Source organism: Podarcis filfolensis (genome assembly GCF_964270895.1).
Source record: "Podarcis filfolensis genome assembly, chromosome: 5".
NCBI classification, from domain to species: domain Eukaryota; kingdom Metazoa; phylum Chordata; class Lepidosauria; order Squamata; family Lacertidae; genus Podarcis; species Podarcis filfolensis.
In genome coordinates this window covers 2,500,247-2,517,680 of record NC_139608.1, presented here as the reverse complement: position 1 = coordinate 2,517,680, position 17,434 = coordinate 2,500,247, and the positions used below count along the sequence as shown (strand labels likewise).

General features: G+C 45.6%; 1 long non-coding RNA gene across 1 annotated transcript in view; it reads left to right on the top strand.

Moving 5' to 3' along the window:
- Positions 1 to 750: 750 nt before the first annotated feature.
- The window catches only part of LOC310762298, a 116,434-nt gene continuing 99,750 nt past the window's right edge, over positions 751 to 17,434 (top strand). The window contains exon 1 of the long non-coding RNA XR_014547938.1: positions 751 to 1,491. This is a non-coding gene — a long non-coding RNA (uncharacterized lncRNA). The remainder of the gene's footprint in view (positions 1,492 to 17,434) is intronic.

Here is a 17,434-nt window from a genome sequence, read left to right as displayed (position 1 = left end):
GGATAATATGTCTTGTTATAATTTTGAAAAAAAAAGAAAAAGAAGAAGAAGAAGAAGAAGAAAGAAATTTGCACATGTTCAGGAGCACCCTGTGCCTTGCTGCCTCCAATATCCCAGGACTTCAGACCTGCCCTGAAAATGGATTTGCTGGAAGGGCCGCGCAAAGCTCTGCTTCAAATTACATCCTGGAAGACGGCGGATTTCTCAAGTGTGGTCTTTGCGCATTTGCGAAAACGATCTGCTAATAACTCCTTAACCAGACAGCTGGAGGAACTTCATTTCTCCTTAGTTAAGAGACTTTTTCTTTTTCTTTTTTTTTGCACTCCACATTGGGCACTTTCTCTGTTTTCAAGCCCCACCCTGACGCCAACTTTATCATTAACTACCCCTTGATTACCTTGCCAAACGGGTAATTAAATGCCTCAAAAATTCATTATGGACTTGCTGTATTAAGAGGAACATAATTAAGGGATGCTTGCCCGTGCCAGCCACAGTTTATTACCTGCGCTCTGATGTATCTCGGAGGCGATTCATTAAACGTTCGTGGCAGCCTTGTTTGGATCAATGGAGGCCCGAGAGTCAATAAGCACCTTATTAGAGCCAAACGAGGCCCTTAATTGGGAGAAAAGAAATGTCTTTGGAGCAAAAAACGCCTGGAGGAAAGACGCCCTAGGTAAGGTTGCCACATCGAGATTCTGCAGGGGCTCCTGTGCCTCTATGCGTTGCAGCAGGACAGATAATTTTATCAGAAGTAGCTTCCCCCACCCCGTCACAGTTGTGTGACATAAGGATAGAGTGGTGCAATGAGGCAGAATGAAATGGATCTAGTGGTCTTAGTGGACCGCAATCTTCTCATAAGCGAGCAGTGTGATGCAGCAGGAAAAAAGGCTAATGCTATTCTAGGCTGCATCAACAGAAGTCTAGTGTCCAGATCAAGGGAAGTCATAGTACCGCTATATTCTGCCTCAGTCAGACCACATTTGGGGTCCTGTGTCCAGTTCTGGAGAGACATCACCTTGCCAACAAAGGTCCGTATAGTTCAAGCTCTGGTTTTTCCAGTAGTGATGTATGGAAGTGAGAGCTGGACCATAAAGAAGGCTGATTGCCGAAGAATGGATGCTTTTGAATTCTGGTGCTGGAGGAGACTCTTGAGAGTCCCATGGACTGCAAGAAGATCAAACCTATCCATTCTTAAGAAAATCAGCCCTGAGTGCTCACTGGAAGGACAGATCCTGAAGCTGAGGCTCCAAGACTTTGGCCACCTCATGAGAAGAGAAGACTCCCTGGAAAAGACCCTGATGTTGGGAAGATGGAGGGCACAAGGAGAAGGGGATGACAAAGGATGAGATGGTGGGACAGTGTTCTCGAAACTACCAGCATGAGTTTGACCAAACTGCGGGAGGCAGTGGAAGACAGGAGGGCCTGGCGTGCTCTGGTCCAGGGGGTCACGAAGAGGCGGACACGACTAAATGACTCAACAAAAACAACAATGTCCAGTTCTGGGCGCCACAGTTTAAGAAGGATGTTGACAAGCTGGAAGGTGGGCAGAGGAGGGCAGCCAAGATGATCAAGAGTCTGGAAAGCAAGCCATATGAAGAACGGTTGACATATGCTTCTGACAGTGAAAAGGCCATCAATGATTTTTCAGTAGTGATGCAGGTAGGTATCCTGAGCCCTGTGGATCTCAATGAGATAAGCTAAAAGTTCTATGTGGATTTTGGTGTTGTAAGACCAGATGGGCGGGGTATAAATAAATTTATTATTATTATTATTATTATTATTATTATTATTATTATTATTAGGAACCTAAGAAGAGCCAATGGCCCATTTAGTCCAGCGTCCTGTTCTCAAAGTGGCAAGCCAGAATCCTGTTGGAAACCAGCAAGCAGGATTCGAACACAGGGGCAACTGTCCCCTCTTGTGGTTCCAGCAAGTGAGATTCAGAAGCGTCGCTGCCTCCGACTGTGGACAGTCCCCTCTTTTAAAGCCATTTAGGACGATAGGCCACGGCTGGCTCCTCTGTCATCAATCACGCTCGAAAATATGCAATTTGACGAGGTAGGCAGGGATTGCCAATGCTGGGCGAAAAATTAAGATCTTGTTTCAAAGGGGAGGGGAGGGAATGAAAATTAGGAAAAATAACTAATAAAAAGTCTGAAATGTGGTCCCATTCGCAGCGTGAGAGATTAAGGAGACATATTTCCTCTTCTCGAAAGCTTGGAAGAGCCTTAAAGGAATCTTCTGAAAACCTTCCAGAGCTAATTCTTTTCTTTCTTTCTTTCTTTCTTTCTTTCTTTCTTTCTTTCTTTCTTTCTTTCTTTCTTTCTTTCTTTCTATGTGTTTAAAACGTTTTGCCTTTTCCTCCTTTCAAAACTTTAAAGAGGTTCCCAGAGGAAAATTGGGCACAGCCACACGGGGGGGGGGGGGCGTCCCCTTTTATTTTCCCCTCCTTTTCTGAGCAAGGAGAGCATAAACAACCGAACAGAGAAGGCAAGGAGGAGAATAAAATGTTTCTTGGAAATGGACGATGAGCGAATCGCTTGGCCGAGCCTTTTCTCTTTGGGGAGAAGAAAAGGAGAGGATCGGGTCAATGTGGCCAAAAGACAGTCGTGGAGGCCTGGCCAGGCCAGCTCCCCACAGGCGCCCCAAACCTCTCACTTTCTTCAGCCCCCCTTTTATTTCATTCCCTCCCCGCCCCTCCTCTCGAGGGTGCAATCGGCACAGGCCCAAATTGTGCACCCCGCTTTTGAGAGCACCCACAGTGCCAACTTAGGACACACTTCCAAGGTTCCTCTGGAAATAGGTTCAAGGTTAAGATTTGGAGAGTGAAAAAGACCCTAAATCGGAACAAACAGCCCTGAGCCCCAGCTCTGCTCACCCCAAACCCTGTTTGCATGTTTGTGGAAGTTTCGGGAAAGGGCTTTCCAATTTTCCACCGAATTCACGAAAATACTAATTATCTGTCCAATTTATTTGAGGAGGGGGAGGGAAAGAGAGAGAGAGAGAGTTGTGAGAAATAAGTCCCCCCCCACACACACATTTCTCCTCTGAGGGCCATTAAACCTTTTTTTATATATTTTTATGAAGAGCATAAACAGCATGGAAATCAAAGATGGGGTTTTTTTTTACGAGTGTTTTGCTTGGGTGTTTCTCCCCCCCCTCCCTCCTTTCCTTTTTTTACATCGCTGTGATTTTCCAAAACATCTCCTCCAATGTTGGGAGCTGTTTGCCAAGGGAACGATTAAAAAAGCAGGAAAGATCCAGCTTGTTTTTCCTGCGGGCGAGCACAGTGGGGACAGAGGGAGCACCCCTCCCTGTTCACCAGCTTTTTGGGCTCTCTGTGGTGGGCAGGCAAGTCCCGCAGGCACCTCCTTGCAGGAAATCCTATTAGCGAGGCTTTTCTCCATTTCCAGGTGGTAAAATTGCATTCCCTTAAGGACACGCTGGGGGTTTGTGGCTGAGGCAAGGCACTTCTTCTTCCAAGTCTCTGCAAGGATCCTGTCCTCATTGAGGCAATGAACTCATGCCCAGGCTGCAATATTTCGGCTGGCAAATGGTGGGGGAGAGCTATCCAATGGAGGTTCTTCATACATGGGAGAAGGGCAGGGGGGAAATATACCCTGCACACTGAAAGCTAGCATGTCATCGAGACATTTCCTCCTGATGTGCTGCCTTTCTATGTGCAGGGCAGGAGTTTTTTCCCAGTCGGAACTCTCTGGAACTCAGTTCCGGCCCCTCTCAGGTGCATACCCTCCAGCACTTCTCTGATTAAAACAGGGACGTTCTGTTCCATAATAACAGGGTTGCTTTAAGGCAGCTTCCTGTACATTCTTGGAAACAACTGGTATCTGAAGTTCTTTCTCTTTGGGGAATCCTTCCTGCAGCTCTTCTTCTCTTTCAAATCAGAACCAGTGAAGGCGGTGAAGGTCCTGTGTGAGTGTCTGGAGGCAGTTGGAGGATGGATGGTGGCTAATAGATTGAGGCTGAATCCTGACAAGACAGAAGTACTGTTTTGGGGGGACAGGGGGCAGGCAGGTGTGGAGGACTCCTTGGTCCTGAATGGGGCAACTGTGCCCCTGAAGGACCAGGTGCGCAGTCTGGGAGTCATTCTGGACTCACAGCTGTCCATGGAGGCGCAGTTCAATTCTGTGTCCAGGGCAGCTGTCTCCCAGCTCCATCTGCTACGCAGGCTAAGACTCTTCCTGTCGTGCCAGAGTGGTGCATGCTCTGGTTATCTTCCGCTTGGACTACTGCAAGGTGCTCTATGTAGGGCTACCTTTGAAGGTGACACGGAAACTACAACTAATCCAGAATGTGGCAGCTAGACTGGTGACTGTGAGCGGCCGCCGAGACCACATAACACCGGTCCTGAAAGACCTACATTGGCTCCCAGTACGTTTCCTGGCACAATTCAAAGTGTTGGGTGCTGACCTTTAAAGCCCTAAACGGCCTTGGCCCAGTAGACCTGAAGGAGCGTCTCCACCCCCATCGTTCTGCCCAGACATTGAGGTCCAGCTCCGAGGGCCTTCTGGCGATTCCCTCCCTGTGAGAAGTGAGGTTACAGGGAACCAGGCAGAGGGCCTTCTCGGTAGTGGCACCTGCCCTGTGGAACGCCCTCCCTTCAGATGTGAAGGAAATAAGCAGCTATCTTATTTTTAAAAGACATCTGAAGGCAGTTCTGTTTAGGGAAGTTTTTAATATTTAATACTGTATTGTTTTTAACACTCGATTGGGAGCCGCTCAGAGTGGCTGGGGAAACTCAGCCAGATGCGAGGGGTATAAATAATAAATTATTATTATTACAGCAAATCCTCTTTCCATTTATGCCCGCATCCCGCAGAAGACTCTGGCAGGGCAGCCCTCTGGGTGAACAGTCCCATTGGGCCTTAAGGTCCGATATCGCATCCCAAAACACACCCCACACTTCCCAGCAGCTGTGCGCAATGCAGAGAAAAATCAGCCGCAGGGGCCAAGGAGCTTCTCCAGAACTGCTGAGCTCCTCGCTGTGGAATCCCTCCACCAGATTCCGAGGAACGGCAGAGTTCCCTGGAAGACAGAAGATTGTTTTTCTTACAGGCATAGATTTATAAATAAGAAAGGATTGCTGGATTATATTCCTAGGAAAAGGCAGGAGGGTTTGTTATGGGGCACGGAGGGAGGCAGGCCAGAAAGCCCCATTCTCACCCCCTTTGACGTTTCTGTGTCACATGTTGCAATCTTCGCGTGTGGCTGGGACTGAGCCTGAGTGTCCGATGGACTTCATTATTCCCATATGTGGAAAATGTTCAGCTGTGGCGTGTCTTTTGCCAGACACTTAAAGTCCATTTATCTCCTTGCCCTAGATTTCTGCCTGTCACTCGTTGAGGCGCTGCTTTGGGACGACGCTGCCTCCTTGGGTTCTAGATCTTGCAAAAACCCATCTCCCCAAATGTTTTTGCCTCTAACCCTGCAAGTTCTCTTTTGCCCCATGCTTCTTTGACTTGTCTGTCTCAAAATAAACAGACAGTATGGGCTGTGAATGTGGGATGCGGGTGGCGCTGTGGGTTAAACCACAGAGCCTAGGACTTGCCGATCAGAAGGTCGCGGTTTGAATCCCCGCAACAGGGTGAGCTCCCATTGCTCGGTCCCTGCTCCTGCTAACCTAGCAGTTTGAAAGCACCTCAAAGTGCAAGTAGATAAATAGGTACCGCTCCAGCGGGAAGGTAAACGGTGTTTCTGTGCGCTGCTCTGGTTCGTCAGAAGCGGCTTAGTCCTGCTGGCCACATGACCTGGAAGCTGTACGCCGGCTCCCTCGGCCAGTAAAGTGAGATGAGCGCCGCAACCCCAGAGTCGGTCACGACTGGACCTAATGGTCAGGGGTCTATTTACCTTTACTTATGGGCTGTGAATACAATGCACCCATGAAACAGCACAAAAAGGCTTAGTTAACTTAAGGACAACGATACACAGGAACCGATGGTTGAGTGATACGTCAGAAAAAGGCCACGGAAATGGAAGAGTCAAGCAGGCGTCTGAAATGAAGCAATGCTTGAAAGTGAAAGTTCTGCCACCCACTGTTCCCAACTTAAATACATTCTGTCTTGTAGAACTTAAGAAGATCAGGAGAGCCTTCAGAGAGGGGACCCAATTAACCCAGCATCCTGGACATATTGGAGGTTTCTACACAAAGTTTGGATGGCCACCTGTCAAGGATTCTTGAACTGTGATTCTTTCATCGCTGGGGGCTGGACTAGATGCGCCTCAGGGTCCCTTCCAACTCTACAGTTCCACGATTCTGTGATTCAGTCCCATTCTCTCAGGAGTCTACCAGATGCCCCAATGAAAATCCCACAGGCGTGTGGCAAGAGAAACTGATGGACTACGCGGAATTGGTGAAACTGACACACAGACTACGTGGCAAGGACAACTGTGATTTTAAAGAAGAATGGGAACCTTTTACAAAGTATTTAAAGAAACAACAAAATGAACTGGACGTCTTGGCAGGTTTTGAATGAACGTTCACAAACTCTTTATTGGTAATATACAGAGAGATAAATCAAGGATCTTTACAATTTTATAATATGCAGAGAATAACATGCGCTGAGAAACCAGAGAGAGGAGCTGAGGGAAGTCTGGAGGAGGTGGGAGGGTGGTTTTTCCTTTCTTTTGGGAGGAGGGAGGGAAAGAAAGGGGGGAGGGGGGTTGATGTATTCTTGATAAACTGTTATGTTGAAATTCCTAATAAAAATGAGAGAGAGAGAGAGAGAGAGAGAGAGAGAGAGAGAGAGAGAGAGAGAATATCCCACAGGCGGGACTTTTGTTCAACAGCCCTCTCCCCTCCTGCAGTTTCCAGCAACTGGGATTCAGAGGCACACTGCCTCTCAGAGCCTCATCCTCCATGAATTTGTCCAATCCTCCTTTAAGGCCATCCGAGTTGGCCAGCTTTAGCCTCCTTGGGTGCCCATGAGTTGACGGTGCCCCAAGCCTCTTTGTGTTACAAACCTCATGCCACAACAAATGTGTTCCTCTTTTAAGATGGCATCATCAGGAGGCCCTGGTTTTCCTCTCTTTCGTGTTTTAATTAAAGATTTCACCACGTCTCCGCCCTTGCTCCAGAGAGCCACAAAACGTCATAAAAACAGAGTCTTCCCCAAATGTGAACAGCATGTAATCTCTCTTCCAGCCTTTTCCAGCCTTGTGCCCTCTAAGGGACGCGGGTGGTGCTGTGGGTTAAACCAAAGAGCCTAGGACTTGCCGATCAGAAGGTCGGCGGTTCGAATCCCTACGACGGGGTGAGCTCCTGTTGCTCTGTCCCTGCTCCTGCCAACCTAGCAGTTTGAAAGCATGTCAAAGTGCAAGTAGATAAATAGGTACCGCTCCGGTGGGAAGGTAAACGGCGTTTCCGTGCGCTGCTCTGGTTCGCCAGAAGCGGCTTAGTCATGCTGGCCACATGACCCGGAAGCTGTACTCCGGCTCCCTCGGCCAATAAAGTGAGATGAGCACCGCAACCCCAGAGTCGGCCACGACTGGACCTAATGGTCAGGGGTCCCTTTACCTTTACTTTAAGGGTTTTCAGGGGATACAAACAACTGCCAGAAACTGCAAAGTTAAATATGCAAGCAAGAATGCATCCCACTCAGCAAGCTATGGAGAACGGTGAATCCCTTTGACTTCCCTTACAAAAATCCCTGGGACCTTTTTGTCCGCAATTTAGCAGGCTTAATTCACCCAGGAGTGGCTCCTTTCACTCACTCTGACTGAAAAAGAGGAAATGTCACAGCCATTTTTAGATTTCCCAACATAGTAAATGGGGAACAAAGTGCTTTCATATGTACAGGGCTTTCATATTTAGGGTGGGGAAGGGCACAGGAACACGCTGGAATTTCTTTAGAAAAACCACACAGATGCTGGGCAAATCTTTGGACTTCCACGCACCCCTAGCACAAGATCGTTTTTCTTCCTTTTGTATAATCATGAGACTCAAAGACAATGGAAACTCCAGTTTGCTTTCTTTTATTTCTGAAAACCTTGACGACGGAAAAACTTGAATCGCGCCATGTTCTGGGGTGGCAGTCAGGATACAACATGATGTCCACCTTGCTTCCTTTTTTTAATTAAATGTTTTAATTATACTTTTCAAGTTTATACATTTCACTAATTTTACAATCGTTTTGACATTTCGAAGCTTGACTTCCTTCCCTCTCTTTCTGCGGTTCCTTAAATTTATTTTTAATATCTTCTGCATATCCAAATTAACTTAATTTTCTCATTCATTCATCTTCTTTAAATATATACTCTTATGAAACTGCAGGTTGTTACAATAATCCTGCCAATGTTCTTATCTGTTTACAATTCATCTGTAAATATTCAATAAACCATTTTCACTCATTTATAAAAAGTTGGTTATCTTGATTTCTTGTTTTTCCGGTAAGTTTCGCCATTTCTGCATATGCCATAAGCTTTTGTATCCATTCTTCTTTTGCTGGGATTTCTGCTTCTTTCCATTTGGGGGCAAGTAACAGCCTTGCCGCTGTAGTTGCATACATAAATAAATTTCTAAACAATTTAGGTAGTTCTGACCCTATAATTCCCAAAAGCAGAGCTTTCCCCCCACCTATGAACGTTATTTTAAACATCCTTTTCATTTCATTATATATCATTTCCCAGTAAGCTATAACCTTACTAAAAGACCAACACATACGATGAAAAGAACCTTATTTCTCTTTACATTTCCAACACTTGTTTGATTTAGATTTATACATTTTTGCCAATTTACTCGCGAACAGGAGGCTAGACTAGGAGGCACTTTTAATGTTTATATTAAGATTCATGAACCTGGCAAATATGGTGGGCAAATCCTTGACAGCCCTGTGGGAAAACTCGGGGGCAGAACAGGAAAGGTATTATGTGATTAAAATACAAAACAAAAAAACAAAAAAAACCATAGAACCCTTGTTATGTACCCAACCATGGCGGCTAGGATTTTGATAGCAAAAAGTTGGAAAGGTGACTTAATCCCAACAAAAATTGTCTGGCAAGCGAAGATGATAGAATATCTAGAACTCACAAAAATGACTGGGAGAATAAGAGGAAACTTAAACCAGAAAGTCAACAAAGACTGGATAATATTGAAAGAATACCTTAGAAAGTATTATGGTAATGTAAATCTCCTGAGAGATTTAGACTGAATCTTGAAGTATCAGGAAACTATAAAAGTAAAATTTCTTTTGATAAGTAACAGAAAATAATAATAATAAATCAGTGCGTGTAGATTAAGAAGGTATAAAATATGCAATGAAGTGAATCAGAAATTAATGATATTCTGAATTTATTGTTATTCACGTTTTATACTGTATTATATTGCATCAATTAAGTGTTTTAAATTTGTTGTTAGCCACCCTGAGCCCGGTTTTCTGAACCGGGAAGGGTGGGGTATAAAGAAAAATTTATTATTTAGTATTATTATATGTTGTTAGTGTTTATGTTTATGTTTATTCATGTGTTGTTGTTGTCCTGTTTATGTTATATGTAAATTGTTTTGTAATAAAGAATTGTAATAATAATAATAAATAAATAATAATAATAATAAGAATGTTGTTATTTAGTTGTTTAGTCGTGTCTGACTCTTTGTGACCCCATGGACCAGAGCACGCCAGGCACTTCTGTCTTCTATAATAATAATAATAATAATAATAATAATAATAATATAGAAACAGTGGTGGACTTTCCTTCGCTGGAGGTTTCTCAGCAGAGGTCGGATGCCCATCTGCCAGGGATGCTTTAGCTTCAATTATTGCATTGCAGGGGGTTGGTCTAGATGGCCCTTGGGGATCCCAACTCCTCAGATCTATGATTCTGCGATTGCCCTGCCAGATCCTCTTGCCTGGCTCCCACCTGTCATTTCTCACCCAGGGTCCCAGAGGTTGTGCTTGGATAGAGGTGTGGAATATTTAGTGAGGCCTTTGCAGGAGACCAAAACACGCCCCGCCGTTCCTCCAGTGGCCGCCTGCTGAAGCCGACTCATCCCACAGCCGTCTTGGCACAGGCGGGAGCAAAGCACTCTTCAGCCAGAGATTTCGTGGCTCCGTTCGAGGCTCGGCTGGGCCTCAGATGGCGGCTGAACTCACCAGAAGTCCCTCCCCTCCCTTTGCTCCATATGGAAGAGTCCCAAACTGAGATGTCAATGGCTCCTTCTTCTTCTTCTTCTTCTTCTTCTTCTTCTTCTTCTTCTTCTTCTTCTTCTTCTTCTTCTTCTTTGGCGATCCCTCATAGCCGAGTCAGATTGTCTTCCACAAACATGGTGTTATGTACTGAGTCGAATAAGATCCAAAATGCGGCAGTCTGATTGGTCCTAGAACAATAGGATTCAGAATGCAGCAGTCTGATTGGTCCTAGAACAATGCAGCAGTATGATTGGTCCGCAGGAGCCACCTAATCCAGCTCCAGATGGAAGTGAATCCACAACCTTATTGGCCTACAGGAGAATCCCAGAATTAGCCAATCACGTTGGGCCCATTGTGTAAATAATGTATATAAAGCAGATATTTTGGGGGAACTTTCATTCCTCCTCACCACTATGAGCTGAATAAAGAGCATGAAATCCACTCTCGACTCTATTTCACATGGTTTTAACAATGAGTCCACCGGTGACTGTGGAGGCCAGATCTGGATCCACATGTCCTTCCACAGTGGGGACATTGGTCTTTTGCGACCGCTGGGTGGTGACCCCACTGGGCGCAGTGATCCAGTCAGGGGAAAAGGGAGGCAGGCTATGTTTAGGGCACATTTTCGAGCCCCTCCCCCTTTTTGGGGTGAGCAGAGTGGATCCCCAGAAGGGCTGCTCAGTCATGGATACAGCTGCCGAGCTGCTCAACTGCTTCATTCCTTGAGTCAGAATGACTGAATCTGTATTCACCGCCCATGTGCCGGTTCACGACTAGGGCTTGCAAATTTCACGATCCTGCCTCCGTTATCATTTGCTGATTGCCATGGGACTTTTGGGATTTGGGTTTGGGATGGGTTTTTGGAAGACCCTGTGCTATGAATTTATTTTATGTGTGTAGATCAGTCTTCGCAGTAAGGCTCTGATCCGATGGTGTGAGTACTCACGACGACCGGTAGATTCTTATCCTTTGCAGCCTTCATCCGCCTTCACAGCCGTCGTAACATACCGCTTGTTATCATCCGCCTGTTCTGCCATTGAGGACTTCTTGGATCATTCTTTGTCCAGCTCCTTCCCTTTGACCTTACCGCCTCGGGTGACCCTGCTGGGAGTACGAGATTCCCGACGGCTTCACTCACAAGGGTCATAGGAACATGCAAGCCCACGCACCACAATAAGGTAATGATCCGGCAAGTGAGATGTCAATGGCAAATACTGCTGAGAACTAAGAAAGAAATGAGAAGCATTGATTAGATCCATGTAGGCAACAGGTTTGGTCCTAAACCTATTGGGTCATTCTGTTCAGTTCCTTTTGTACTTGTTGGGTGGGGACTGTGGCTAGAGCTATAAGTCTTGGGTCCAGGGCTATTGGCAGCTTCTCATATTATCCTCCCCAGGCTCCGAGTTCAGAGGGAGGCCCTTCTCTTGGTCCTGCCACCCTCCCAGGCCCGCTTGATAAAGACGTGGGAGAGGGCCTTCTCAGTGGTGGCTTCTCCCAGACAACTTTGGAACTCCTTTGCTAGTTAGACTGGCTCCCTCCTTGATGTCCTTCTTCCGGCAGGTAAAGACTTTCTTGTTCCAATAGGCTTCTGGAAACAGCTTCTTAAGGAAAGGGCGGGTGCTGTGGTGTTCTTAGAGTAGAAAGACAGAAACAGAAAGAGCGTTGCTGAAATTTGAAAGACCAAAGTCCATGTCTGTTCTGAATACCAGGAAACCAAAGTTTTATGCTAAATTGTAGATCACTTACTAAGAATGCATTTTACAGATGGTGGCATATGTATGGGAACACACGTTTTCTTTTTAAAGAACAAAACTGAACATTTTTAAAAAAACGAAGTAAGGGCCTTTCCCTTGTTTGTTCTCAATCTTTTGGAATTTGGGGATATACTGTCTCTGAACATGCAGGTTCTCTAAAGCTTTCTTAAAGGTAAAGGTAAAGGGACCCCTGACCATTAGGCCCAGTCGTGGCCGACTCTGGGGTTGCGGCGCTCATCTCGCTTTATTGGCCAAGGGAGCTGGTGTACAGCTTCCGGGTCATGTGGCCAGCATGACTGAGCCTCTTCTGGCGAACCAGAGCAGCGCACGGAAACGCTGTTTACCTTCCTGCCGGAGTGAAACCTATTTATCTACTTGCACTTTGACGTGCTTTCGAACTGCTAGGTTGGCAGGAGCAGGGACTGAGCAATGGGAGCTCACCCCGTCACGGGGATTCGAACCGCCGTCCTTCTGATCAGCAAGTCCTAGGCTCTGTGGTTTAACCCACAGTGTCACCTGCGTCTTTTGGAATTTGGGGATATACTGTCTCTGAACATGCAGCTTCTCTAAAGCTTTCTTAGCTAATACTAATAACATGCTTAGAGCTCTCTGCTTTAGTTCTTTTAAAAGTCACCTAGCTAATGGCCACCCTCATTCTTGTTGGACAGTTAATTTTATGCAACATTTATGTTGTTGTTTTTTAAAAGCAACGATTAGAGAAATGCCAAATGTCAGTGCAAGTGCACAATATAATAACCTCCTTAAATTCCTCTCCGAGCCAGGACTGCCAGCCTTGGCCAGCGTCCCATTTTGGTGCTTCAAGCAAAGGCTACTTTTCCAAGTGCGTTGACCAGGAACAACACACCCTGCTTTGCTGTTGTATAATGTTTTCGTCCTGCAGGATCCAGATGTTTCAATTCTGGCCGGCAAAACGAATCTGCCCGCCAAAGTTACGCTAACCAACCGGCCCCTCTCTCCTTCCCCGCCTCCAGCAAGTAGCTCCCTGGATGACAAAAGCTTTAATATGAAAACCGGGCAATAATCCCTGCTAAGAAATGTAAATCTTTGATACTTTCCAGGGTTGGCTGCCTAACCCAGCAAATGAGAGCCTAGTGTCAATACGGGCGAAACGGTGTGCTTTGACAGACAGATGGAAGCCATTATCCCCCTGACGTCTGAGGCCAGTGTAGATGGGCGCTGATGGTTTTAAAGCTCAGCTTCGCCTGACCCTGTCCAATGCCTGGAGACGAATTATGGAGGAGACCAAGGGACACGTGTTTGGTAAACCTTGGAGTGCCAAGGCTGGAGTTTTGGCTCTTCCAGACTGAGATGGGTAAGCCAGAATAAAAGCAGGCAGAGCCTGCAAAAGGCAGCCTTTGGTGCCCACCTGACAGAGGACAGAGCAGTTTTCATGAAATCAGGATTTCAGTAGGTCTGCTCTTGATGGGGTTACACTTCCTCTGAAGGAGCGGGTTCATAGCCTGGGGGTCCTCCTGGATCCTCTGCTGTTGCCTGAGGCTCACGTGGCCTCGGTGGCACAGAGGGCTTTCTATCAGCTTCAGCTGGTGGTCCAGCTGTGCCCCCATCTGGACAGGGATAGCCTAACTTCTGTTTGTGCTCTGGTAACCTCAAGGTTGGGACGCGGGTGGCACTGTGGGTTAAACCACAGAGCCTTGGGCTTGCCGATCAGAAGGTTGGCGGTTCGAGTCCCCATGACGGGGTGAGCTCCCATTGCTCGGTCCCAGCTCCTGCCAACCGAGCAGTTTGAAAGCATGTCAAAGTGCAAGTAGATAAATAGGTACCACTCCAGCAGGAAGGTAAATGGTGTTTCCGTGCGCTGCTCTGGTTTGCCAGAAGCGGCTTAGTCCTGCTGGTCACATGACCCAGAAGTTGTACACTGGCTCACTCGGCCAATAGAGCGAGATGAGCGCCGCAACCCCAGAGTTGGCCAGGACTGGACCTAATGGTCAGGGGTCCCTTTACTTTTTTTTTAAAAAAAATATTTATTAAGGGTTTAAAGATTACAGAAAAAAAGAAGGATGAAAAAGTGAAAAATTAAATACATAAAAAAGAAAAAAGAAAAAAAAATACAGTAAAACAGAAAAAAGAAAAACGAGCATTTAAAAACACATCCAATGTTTCCCTATCTTTATCTTTCATTTACTTGTTTCATCGACCTCCTCACACCTCCCTTTTTTTGTATTCTAGTTCAATTAGCTGTTTCAGCAAATCCTTTCCATCTTACTCAATTTTTGTTCCATAATTTATCTTAACCCAATCTAACCTTAAATTTTCCACTTTGACCCATTAACAATCTATTTTTACTTAATTCTTTATAATCTTTCTGCTAAAGCCATGTAACTTCATTCCAGCATCCTTCTAACATTCCTTAATTTTACAGTATTTCTGTAAATAAACTTTAAATTTTTTCCAATCTTCTTCCACTGACTCTTCTCCCTGGTCTCAGATTCTGCCAGTCATTTCCGCCAGTTCCAGGGGTCCCTTTACTTTTTAACCTCAATGTTAGATTACTGCAACACGCTATATGTGGGGCTGCCTCTGAAGACAGTTCAGAAACTTCAGTTTGGCAGAACATGGGACAGAAAGGATCCCAGGGGTGATCTGCTCCATTTTGAAGCCATGCACGATTAAATGTTTCTGTTCTGAATCTTATGGTGTTATTTTCCTTAGTAGGGGTCTTGCAAAAAGCTTTCCTGAACAAGGTCTTCTGTAAGGTAGGGTAGGGGCCAGTGAGTTGACGGAACCAAAAGGTCAGCGGCTGGAAAATATCTGGGAACCCCTGACCCGGCATAATTTCATATTTGTGTTTCCGCACCCCGGACCCCCGATAAATCTGGCAGCCCACCTCAGCTCCTGGGAAGAGTGATCCAAACAAAGGACGACACATGTCCTTTCCAGAGGCAAACAGTTGCCTGGTAACTCTGAGCGGTGGGAATATGAGCATCGGCAGAGACAAGCGCACTTCACTGGAAGACGATTCATTTGTTCCGGAGATCCTGAGTGGCTTTGGGAAAAAAACAAAGGGAGAGTGAGCTGCTCGGTGGAGTGAGCTGTTTTCTGCACAGGAGGAGAAAAAATGACTCCGCAAAATGCCTGCCTCACCAGCCATTTGGCTCAGAGCAAAGGAGAGCTTCTACATAATACAATTAACACTCGCTGCTGTAGCACATTGCAACTGGCTGGGGGGGGGGGATTACAGAGCAGGGTGCATTGGTGGAGTTTCCTGCTACACATTAACTCAGTGGTTCCCAAAGTGGGCGCTAGCGCCCCCTGGGGGGGTGGGTGGGATTACCAAGGGGGCACGGAGAGGAAAGGGGGTGGCAGGGGGGCACCGGAGGTGTAAATGACTTTCAGGCATAGAAAACCTGGAACCACAGGGTGAAGTTCATCAATTTCGTGGAATTCATTAAAGAGTTCTAATTGGATTTTGAATAAATGGGCAGTTGCTTCTTACTGTTTTGAACTTTATGGTGTTATTATCTTTCTTAGCAGGTCGTGAATGCTGAATGATTATTTTTATCGGGTGAGTCTATGGAGCCAAGGGGGCAGTGGCTGAAAAAGGTTTGGGCACCAATGCATTAACTAACGAGTTAATGATCTTTGCTGCAGATGTGCAGGCTGCAAACCCATGGAAACCTCCTTGGGAGTAAGCACCATTGAACCCAGATTTGCTTCTGAGTAAATACATAGGATCATACTGTCAATTTTTGCTGCTCTCAGTTTCTATTTTCCCCTTAAATCTTAAGTTCAGTTTTCAATTTTTCAGCATCATTTTGAAAATTCGCAAGCATTCCAGTGCAAAATTCTCTGAATAGGAGTGGGTTTTTTGCCAAGCAATATTCTCTATTATGATGCATTTTAAATGTTATTTTCACACACAGAGACATTGTCATGCACAGATTCCCATTCAATGTGCACATATTACTTGGCTGGAGAACTGCGCCGCAAGTTTCAGAGATGTGCAAATTTCAGAGGTTAGCTGGTTGGTGCATTGATTTGAGACATGCAGTAGATTTGCATTAAAACTCAGCTGAACTGAATTTCTACACTGACTTGGCTAGGGTTTATCTATCTAATCTATCATCTATCTATCTATCTATCTATCTATCATCTATCATCTATCATCTATCATCTATCATCTATCATCTATCATCTATCATCTATCATCTATATCATCTATTTCATCTATCTCATCTATCTATCATCTATCTATCTATCTATCTATCTATCTATCTATCATCTATCATCTATCTATATCTATCTATCATCTATCTATCTATCTATCATCTATCTATCTATCTATCTATCTATCTTCTATCATCTATCTATCTATATCTATCTATCATCTATCTATCTATCTATCTATCTATCTATCTATCTATCTATCTATATCTATCTATCATCTATCTATATCTATCTATCTATCTATATCTATCTATCTATCTATCTATCTATCTATCTATATCTATCTATCTATCTATCTATCTATCTATCTATCATCTATCTATCATCTATCTATCTACAGTGGTACCTCTGGTTGAGAACGGGATCCGTTCTGGAGGCCTGTTCACAACATGAAAAGTCCACAACCTGCTGAAGCACCGTATCTGCGCAGGTGCACGGCGTGATTTGGTGCTTGTGCGCATGCGCAAGCAGCGAAACCTGGAAGTAACCCTTTCTGGTACTTCTGGGTCACCGCAGGATGCAACCTGAAAAAACGTAACATGAAGCAAACGTAACATGAGGTATGACTGTATTATATTTATTCGTACCCTGCCTTTCTCCCTGATGGGACTTCAGACAGATTACAGCTAAAAAGAAGAACAGCTAAAAGCATTAATTTGGCAAGGGCCACAGCTGTGTGGAAGAGCATTTGCTTTGCCTGCAGAAAGTCCCCAATGGCACCTGCAAGTGGGGCTGGGAATGTCCCCTGCTTGTGAAACCATGGAGAGCCACTCTGTTGACAAAACGAAACTGGCTCAGAATAAGAGGCACCTTCATGGCTCCCAGCCAGGACGGCTCTGCGCTGTCTCCACAGTCAGAGGCAGCCATGCTTCTGAATCCCAGTTGCCGGAAACAGCAGGCGGGGAGAGTTGCTCTTGTGCTTGGGTCCTGCTTGTGGGTTACCCATAAGGGGCATTTCGTTGGCCACCTTAAGAAAAGGATGCATCAACGTTGGATGCGAATTGGAATGTAATTTGTGAAAAATTCTGAAACTTAATGAAAATTAATTGGCAAAAAGAGAGAAGAGGATGCAGGACGAATTGTTGTTGTTGCATCTGGCTGGGTTCCACCATGAACACATTGTTGTTGTTTAGTCGTGCCTGACTCTTTGTGACCCCCTGGACCAGAGCACGCTAGGCACTCCTGTCTTCCACTGCCTCCCGCACTTTGGTCAAACTCATGCTAGTCGCTTTGAGAACAGTGTCCCACCATCTTGTCCTCTGTCGTCCCCTTCTCCTTGTGCCCTCCATCTTTCCCAACATCAGGGTCTTTTCCAGGGAGTCTTCTCTTCTC